This window comes from Hyperolius riggenbachi, chromosome 3, assembly GCF_040937935.1.
Source record: "Hyperolius riggenbachi isolate aHypRig1 chromosome 3, aHypRig1.pri, whole genome shotgun sequence".
NCBI lineage: Eukaryota > Metazoa > Chordata > Amphibia > Anura > Hyperoliidae > Hyperolius > Hyperolius riggenbachi.
This window is the reverse complement of record NC_090648.1, coordinates 48,363,696-48,373,826: the sequence shown is the minus strand read 5'-3', so window position 1 is coordinate 48,373,826 and position 10,131 is coordinate 48,363,696.

Below are 10,131 nucleotides of genomic sequence, written 5' to 3'. Positions count from 1 at the left end.
AGTGATCATTTCTAAAAAGCTTTGAGCAGCTAAAGATGGAAATCAGAAAACCCCACCTGTATATACCATGTAACATATTTTCCTTTCAACTAACCTGTGCATATTTAACATTCCTCCTAGACAGCTTTATGTTTTTTTTCTTTCATCTCTTTCATTTAAAGATGGAATTTCCCTTTGGTACGACTACCTTAAAAGACACCTAAACACCTATTGGGAAAATACTTGTGTGATCAAAAATGTGTGATCAAAAACCTAAACCCAGATATATCTCAATTTTTGCAAGCTTTATTGTCTCTACATAAGTTCTGTAGATGTGTCCAGCCCTAAAAAAAAGACACTGCACCAGATCTCATTTAAATGGCATTATACACCCAGGAAGCTAACCTCTTTTTCCAATAAACACTCCATATTATGCTGGGGGAATGCATACCTGTCAAAATGGTGCACGGAAAAAAGAGAAAATAGCGCCAGAAACTGCCGGCAACAGAATTTTGGTAAAATAACTAATACTCTGCTACTTGATTCCTATAGTAAAATATTGGTAATATTTACCAATATTCTACTATGACCTAACCCAACCCTACTTTCACACAAAACCCTTCCTCTACCTATGGCTAACCCTAAGACCACCTGATGCTGCCTGACCTTAACCAACCCCCTGTTCCTAGCCTTAACCCCTATATAACTCACTCACTCCCTCATGCTGCCTCACCCTAACCAACCCCCTTTAGGTGCCTAACCTTCACCATCCCCCGGTGCCTAGACCTAACTACCCCCATGCCTAATCTTTACCCACCCCTGCCTCATCTTAATTCCCAAAACTACCCCTTGCCGACATAGGTGACTATAGTAAAAGCCGTAATTAGAAAGCAATACATGATAATTATGTCATCCAATAAATAAGGGGTACCATAATCACCATTCAGTGCTGCTAATTGCAGCTTTTACTGTCATTGGCCGATGCCATTTTTAGTTGTCCTTGTCCTGCACCATTTTTACCAAATCTGGGATAAATTGCCAGGAGACTGGGACCATAATGCATTTATTGTGGGATTGCCCAACATGAGTCCTTCATAGAATTACTACTGATTAGAAGCATTCTAAATAATCATTTTATTTGAACCACTTTTGGTTCCTGGACGTCTCACATCCAAATTAGCTACACTTACGGTTCCTGGACATGAGATTTACATCCAGCACTAAAAGCCACCATGTCACTCGTGCACTAGTGCATATTCTCGTGCAATAGTGAATGATTGCTGTAGCAAACATTCAAATAACGTTACGTAAAAAAAAAAAAAATAACAATGACAGTGTCACATTTAAAAATTGTGGTTGTGTGTGTGTGTGTGTGTGTGTGTGTGTGTGTGTGTGTGTGTGTGTGTGTGTGTGTGTGTGTGTGTGTGTGTGTGTGTGTGTGTGTGTGTGTGTGTGTGTGTGTGTGTGTGTGTGTGTGTGTGTGTGTGTATGTGTGTGTATGTGTGTGTATGTGTGTAATCTTACACCTACCAAATTAAGCCCTTGTGTCCCTTGTGTTTTTTTTAAATTGGACTTGTAGTTTTTGAGAAAATCGATTTTAAAACAATCAAAGAAAAAATGGCTTTTAAACTTCTATAAACAGGTACAAAGGGCAGAGATGACACAGAGTCGGGCACTGGAGGCGAAGAGGAGGTACAGGGCACAGAGATGGCACAATGTTCTGATTTAAGAACAGATTCAGGTTAAGAACGAACCTACAGGCCCTATCTCGTTCGTTAACCGGGGACTACCTGCACTTTGCCTTAAAGGACAACTGAAGAGACAAAAATATGGAGGCTGCCATATTTATTTTTTGTTAAGCAAAGCCAGTAGCCTGGCAGTCCTGCTGATCTATTTGGCTGTAGTAGTGTCTGAATCACACACCTGAAACAAGCATGCAACTAATCTTGTCAGATCTGACAATAATGTCAAAATCACCTGATCTGCTGCATGCTTGTTCAGGGTCTATGGCTAAATTAGTATTACACAGTGTTGCTCGGACACCTCATTATCCTATTCGAGTTTGGTCGAATTCGGATAGTAAACTATCCGAATTCACTCAAAGTTCAATATCCGATGTAATCGAATATCCGATTCGACCTCGGATATCCGACGTCACTATCCGAGTCTGTATTCGAGTACAATATTCGAGCTGGCCTTAAATAGCTTGTAAAACTTGTATTGGAGGTCAATGATACATGAAACCACCTTTTTTATGAAGAAAAACATCACGTGATTATGTGGTAATGTAGTAGTTATAAAAAAGGTCTCAAAAATAGTAAATTAACTTCATGAAAATTGTTTGCATGAGAAGGTGTGTCCAAATTGGTTGTTGTAACAGTCTTCATTTACGTCGTCTTCATCTTCTTCTTCTATATCTTCTTCTTCTTCTTCTTCTTCTTCTTCTTCTTCTTCTTCTTCTTCTATATATTCTTCTTCTTCTATATCTTCTTCTTCTTCTTCTTCTTTTTCATCTTCTTCTATATCTTCTTCTTCTATATCTTCTTCTTCTATATCTTCTTCATCTTCTTCTATATCTTCTTCTTCTATATCTTCTTCTTCTTCTTCTTCTTCTTTTTCATCTTCTTCTATATCTTCTTCTTCTATATCTTCTTCTTCTATATCTTCTTCATCTTCTTCTATATCTTCTTCTTCTATATCTTCTTCTTCTATATCTTCTTCATCTTCTTCTATATCTTCTTCTTCTATATCTTCTTCTTCTTCTTCTTCATCTTCTTCTATATCTTCTTCTTCTATATCTTCTTCATCTTCTTCATCTTCTATATCTTCTTCTTCTATATCTTCTTCTTCTTCATCTTCTTCGTCTTCTTCGTCTTCTTCATCTTCTATATCTTCTTCTTCTATATCTTCTTCTTCTTCTATATCTTCTTCTTCTATATCTTCTTCTTCTATATCTTCTTCTTCTATATCTTCTTCATCGCCTTCATCTTCTATTTCTTCTTTTTCTATATCTTCTTCATTTTCTTCATCTTCTTCATCTTCTTCTTCTATATCTTCTTCTTCTTCATCTTCTTCTTCTTCTTCCTCTTCTTCTCTATCATTATATTATGTGTCTTGGTTTTCCTTTCTTTTGTAATATTTTTTTTTACTTCATTTGTGGAAATATTTTATTTTAATAACACCATAGTTATATTTGTGTTGATGGCATAATAGGTAGGTAGTGGCACATTACAAGCTATAGCACCTTTTTCTGTGTACCCTGGCGGTGGTAAAACACAGACATCAGCAGAAGGAGGAAGTAGTTGCAGGCTTGCAGCTATTTGTAGTGTGTGGTAATAGTCGGTCGGTACTCGGTAGGAGAGTGGGTGGGCAGGTGGCAGCACAAAATAGTTCTTCTTCTGTTCTCCCTGGCAGTGGTAGCAGCACACAGACAGCAGAAGCTCAATGCAGCTACAGGAAGAGGAGTAATGTGTGTCAGGCAGTGTGATGTGACTGACATAATAGGCCCTGGTTCCTAGCGGTGGTACCAGGGCCGTAAATGAACATCATGAGGTTCCAGACAGCGGTCGTGAAGCCCACATTGTGTCCAATACACAATAAGGACAGCACAGTGTTCAACCCGGACACCTCTAAAATAATTACAATTTTTTTTAAATGATTGCAGCTATTGTTGAGCGTAATAGCTGGTGGCGCATGGGCAGCAGCACCTTGTAATGTGTTCCCTGGCAGTGGAGAGGAGACACAGACAGCAGGAGGAAATATAACAGCAGGCAGCGTGAGGAGGATAAATGTGTGGCAGATTGGCATTTGGCAGCAGGCAGGTATTTGGAGGAATTATTAAACTGTGGAAGTGTGGTGCAGACTAAAATGCTAATTAACCAAAATCTTCAAATAGAACAAAAAAAAATCAGACCTATAACTAACCACCTGCAACCAAGGTGTTACATTATGAATGACTAGAGCTTAATAGGACAGTTGACTATGCCAGTAATGACCAAAATTGCTGATATTCTTTTTACATTAATTTTCACAAAAATAATGTTAAATTGACTTTTGAGTGAAGATGCCATCGAAAATAATTTTGAAATAAGATTGTGAAACAATTTTTTGTGTTTTCACTGGAAAAATAAAAAATTTTCCAGTTTTTCGACAATTTTCACCATATTGCAAAAATACAATGTATTTTCATGAAAATTTTCTTAAAATCAAAAATGTTATTTTTAATGTGAAAATGACCTTGGCGAAAATTTGTGAGCAACACTGCCCTATACTGGTTGTGTGCCTCTTTTCTCATTCTTCTGACGGTTTTCTAACTAGAACATACTCCTGCCAACATTCCTTGCAATGTTGCTAAGTGTTAGAGGTTATTATAAGTAGTGGTTAATAATCTTAGACGCAATCTCTCTCAAAGCAAAGGGGCAGCACAGCGGCGTAGTGGTTAGCGCTCTCACCTTGCAGCGCTGGGTTTCTGGTTCAAATCCCAGCCAGGTCAACATTTGCAAGGAGTTTGCAAGGTGTTTGTATGTTCTCCCTGTCTCTGCTTGGGTTCCCTCCGGGTAATTGGCTTCCCCTAAAAAAAAATAATAAAAAAAAAAATTGGCCCTAGACTAAATATACATACATAGACATATGACTATGGTAGGGACTAGATTGTGAGCTCCTTTGAGGGACAGTTTGTGACAAGACTATACAGGATCTTCTAAAAAATGTAGCATATTGTGATAAAGTTCATTATTTTCTGTAATGTACTGATAAACATTAGACTTTCATATATTTTAGATTCAAATACACACAACTGAAGTAGTTCAAGCCTTTTATTGTTTTAATATTGATGATTTTAGCATACAGCTCATGAAAACCCAAAATTCCTATCTCAAAAAACTAGCATATTTCATCTGACCAACAAAAGAAAAGTGTTTTTAAAACAAAAAAAAGTCAACCTTCAAATAATTATGTTCAGTTATGCACTCAATACTTGGTCGGGAATTTGCAGAAATGACTGCTTCAATGTGGCGTGGCATGGAGGCAATCAGCCTGTGGCACTGCTCAGGTGTTATGGAGGCCCAGGGCGCTTCGATAGCGGCCTTAAGCTCATCCAGAGTGTTGGGTCTTGCGTCTCTCAACTTTCTCTTCACAATATCCCACAGATTCTCTATGAGCATGAACCCACTTTTGAACCAGAAACAGCGGCAGAAGCACCTGACCTGGGCTGCAGAGAAGCAGCACTGGACTGTTGCTCAGTGGTCCAAAGTACTTTTTTCGGATGAAAGCAACTTTTACATGTCATTCGGAAATCAAGGTGCCAGAGTCTGGAGGAAGACTGGGGAGAGGGAAATGCCAAAATGCCTGAAGTCCAGTGTCAAGTACCCACAGTCAGTGATGGTCTGGGGTGCCATGTCAGCTGCTGGTGTTGGTCCACTGTGTTTTATCAAGGGTGGGGTCAATGCAGCCAGCTATCAGGAAATTTTGGAGCACTTCATGCTTCCATCTGCTGAAAAGCTTTATGGAGATGAAGATTTCATTTTTCAGCACAACCTGGCACCTGCTCAAAGTGCCAAAACCACTGGTAAATGGTTTACTGACCATGGTATTACTGTGCTCAATTGGCCTGCCAACTCTCCTGACCTGAACCCCATAGAGAATCTGTGGGATATTGTGAAGAGAAAGTTGAGAGATGCCAGACCCAACACTCTGGATGAGCTTAAGGCCGCTATCGAAGCATCCTGGGCCTCCATAACACCTGAGCAGTGCCACAGGCTGATTGTCTCCATGCCACGCCGCATCGAAGCAGTCATTTCTGCAAAAGGATTCCCGACCAAGTATTGAGTGCATAACTGAACATAATTATTTGAAGGTTGACTTTTTTTGTTTTAAAAACACTTTTCTTTTATTGGTCGGATGAAATATGCTAATTTTTTGAGAAAGGAATTTTGGGTTTTCATGAGCTGTATGCCAAAATCATCAATATTAAAACAATAAAAGGCTTAAACTACTTCAGTTGTAGTGTAATGAATCTAAAATATATGAAAGTCTAACGTTTATCAGTACATTACAGAAAATAATGAACTTTATCACAATATGCTAATTTTTTTTAGAAGATCCTGTATGTACACTCTGTACAGCGGAAGATGTTGGCTCTATATAAATACTTAATAATAAAATAAATAATAATGCATAGAAATAATTATGATTATTGTCTAACTAAAACCAGGACATTTCATGTTAAGATATGCATGCAATTACACACCAAGTTGACATATGGCTTTGACACTTTTTTTTTTGTTTAATTTCTCTAGTTCCAATTCAGATTTTATGTGATGTTTCCTTTAAAAATCAGCTATTATCTTTATTTGTGATAATTACAGTACTTTATCTTTAATGATGGTGATTTTGTTGACTACACTTTTTACTGATCTTACAAAGTACTATGGTTTTGTAAGGTAATGAGAAACATGGCAAAAGACAAACCAGATTAAAAAAATAGTGATGATTATATTGTAGAGAAAAGCAGCAGCGCTGCCTTATGCTAAGTTTATTAGGCTGCAATTGCAAATGTATGAATGAAGCCCCACAACAGCACAAAGCAAGAAAAACAAAGAGTGGCTTACAGCTATACATTAACAATCCTTGCCTGACACAGACTCTGCTTCTACTAATCTAGTAAGTGGTGATGTCTTGGAAGTACAATAGCACAAGCTAGCCAAGCACTTTCATTACAGCGCAGGTAGATTTGGGTGCAGCCCGCGCCACCATAGGCTGTAATAGGAATTACGGCTATAGCAGCGCACACAGAGTAACTCTGGCGCCGTCAGAAGACAGAGCTGAAGTTACTTTTAAAACACAATAATTTGGCTTGCTGGAAGCTGAATTATTTCATTCCCCACCATCCATGGCGGCCTGGAGGGGGGATAGTATTTAGCGCGGCTGGGAACTTGTGCAGCAGCAGGATCAGCCATATACCGGCTGTATCCTGCGCTCAAGTCTCCCGGCGCCAATTTTATATGTATCCCAAGCTAGCCACAGCAATAATAATCAGATAATATATCTAGGTATGTTTCCAGCAGAACTGGTTTAACTATCGAGAGCAGCAGAGTCACAATGGCTATCAAATGTAACATAGAACATAGGAATTATATATACATTTAAGGAAATTTGTACCAGATGACCGAGGTTATCTGTCAAATATTTTTCAGAGCCCCTGCTTGTGTCCGAGTACTTTGCAAGCTGCTTCTAACCCAGAAGGGGGGTATGTGTGTTAGCCTATCAACCAATGCTTTGTTTGTTATGAGAAGTGAAGTGAAGTGTGGTCCGGTGTTAGTCAAGGAGCAGACATGCAGATATCAAACCAACAAACGTTCTTTCCGGCAATACCTTTAATGACTAACTGTACATGGTTTATTGCAATAAACCATATACAGTTAGCCATTAAGGCCTCTTTCACACCAAGACGTTGTGTTTTAGGGGACGTTAAGGTCGCATAACGTACCCCTAACGCAACGCCTGGTGGTGTTGGAGGTAGACGCCAGAGTGAGCCGTGTTGTGCGGCTGTTGGTGCGCCTTTTTTGTCTCATACCTTGCGGGGACCACGTGATCGGAACACTCCGCATCATGTGGTCCCGCCAGCCAATCAGCAGCCGCTCCAGGAAGAAAACACAGCAGAAGTGATGGGAAGGCCGGCTCTTTTCAATGAATCGGTTCATTGAAAAGAGCCGGACTTCCTATCTCTACTGTTCAGAATCGATTCAGAGCTGCAGGACTGAACCTAGTAATGGGAAGTCTGGCTCTTTTCAATGAATCGATTCTGAACAGTAGAGATAGGAATTCCGGCACTTTTCAATGAATCGATTCAATGAATCGAGACGAACTTCTCATCACTACATGGCAGTGCAGTGAATATTAATTAGCCATGTGGCTAACAATAGCGGACTCTCCCCTTCTCCCCTCCTCCTCAAAATAAAAAAACAACACAATACTGAGCATGTGCAAACAGTCGTAGAACGCACAGCATGCTGCACTTTTAAATAAGGTGCAGCGTTACAATGTAACGCAACGCGGGCACTGTGAACAGCCCATTGATTTTTCATTACTGTGAGTTGGGCTGCATTACAGGCTGCTGTAACGTGCGCCTGTAACGTCCCACTGTGAAAGCAGCCTAAAGGTTTTACCGGAATCAATGTTTGTTGGTTTGATGTCTGCATTTGTTATGAGATTTACCTAACTTAACGAATGATATTTGTGATAAATTTAACCTAAGCCTGAACTTGCACAGCAATGTTACAAAAAAGATGTGATACAGGATAATGCAAACCTGTGTTGCACTACAGGGGTACTATAGTCCTTCAAATTATGGTATAGAAGGCACTGAGGCACCAGAAAGCTGGGGCAAAGTTTTGAAAGGAGTTGACATTTTGCAACATAAAGTAAGGAGTAACAGGGAAGGTACTAAAAAAAGTGGGGGCACGTTATGGTAGGCATTAGAAAGCTGTTGCACAGGAATCCTACTGCCATGCTCTTTAGGGTGCTGCTGGGATTCTGTGCCATGCTCTACAGCCTTTTAAAGGGACCCTGAGGCCAAAGTCGTGCACAACTGCGCATGCGCAGCCCCTCTTGACCACCTGTCTGTTGTCGTAAGCAACCTGCATAGGTTTCTAAAGACTTAACCACCCATGCACATGCACAGGATGCTTATGGTGGGGGTGCGTGATTAAGCCGGGTGCACAGATAGGTTGCGCAATGGCAGTTGCGCATGACTTCAGCTAAAGTTGCGCACCTAATGGAGCCACAAGTAGGAACAAGGAGGGCCCCCAGAGGATGCCGAGGGAGCTTGCGGCTACGGGGGGCTAGAGGAAGCCCGGGGCAAGTTCAGATTTTCATTTTATACCTCTGCTTGGGGCCCCTTTAAAGGACAACTGAAGTGAGAAGAATATGGTGGCTGCCATATATATTTCCTTTTAAACAATACCAGTTGCCTGGCAGTCCTGCTGATCTATTTGGCTGCAGTAGTGTCTGAATCACACCAGAAACATGCATCTCTTTTTTGGGGGGGAGTGGGTGCAAGAGCATTTTTCTCCCCTACTTACCCCACACACCACATGGTGACAACTTAAATATTTTTGAAAAAATGACCACAGTAGCAAAAAGCAAACAGTCACTGCAATCGCTAGTGCACTGACATCAACAGTTCACAAAATAGGAGAGATTTCTGTTTATGGAAGACTGGAACGGGCAATGCAATATAACAGTTGCGTGCTCAAGCCTAAAAAAACAAATCTCAATGTATGCTGCTGAAGGGAGAAACAGGCTGGCACATGCAATTTCCCAGTTATAAAATAGTTTTGTTCATCTGGCTTGTACATAGTACAATACATGGTACTTCTTTGTAATGGTGAATCCTACCCCTTCCTATGTAGCTGTGGGGTGGAGTGGGAGCAGATCTTGCCTGACGATCGTTTCGCCCTCTTGGGCGTCCTCCGAGGTTATGCGCATAACCTCGGAGGACGCCCAAAAGGGCGAAACGATCGTCAGGCAAGATCTGCTCCCACTACGTACTATGTACTGGCCGGATGAATATAGCAGTTTTATAACTGGGAAATTGCATGTGCCATCCTGTTTCTCCCTTCAGCAGCATTAAATATGTTTTTAATTTTGAGATCAAGTGAAGGCATGCCTGTTACTGCAGGGTGGAGATAACGTCCCATTTCATGAAATCCCCCTTAAAGCAAACCTGTGAGACCCACTAGAAAAACAGTCATATACACTTACTCTGATAGAAGGAAAACTCTGGATCCTACCGAAGCTTCCTACATCATACTCCAGACCAATGATAACACACTGAACCTTCAGTAAGTTTGTAGCAGCGCTCCCATCCCAACAAGCGTGTCCTCACTGCACAGGCAGAAAAAAAATGGGTTTGTGGGAAAAGAACAAGTCCCAGTAGCTCCTTCAGGCATCTTCCAACTTTGTACTCCTGCCAGTGGTGTAGCTTAGGAATTAGGGGCCTTGGTGCGAGGTATACATGGGCCCCCCAAGCACTCTATACATAACAATTGATACGGCGCACCAAAACCTGCCAATGGCAACTACAGTGTCAGAGGTGCAAGAAGGAGATTGGGAACAGCTTGTTAGTGATTATAATCATTCAAAGTGTCTATA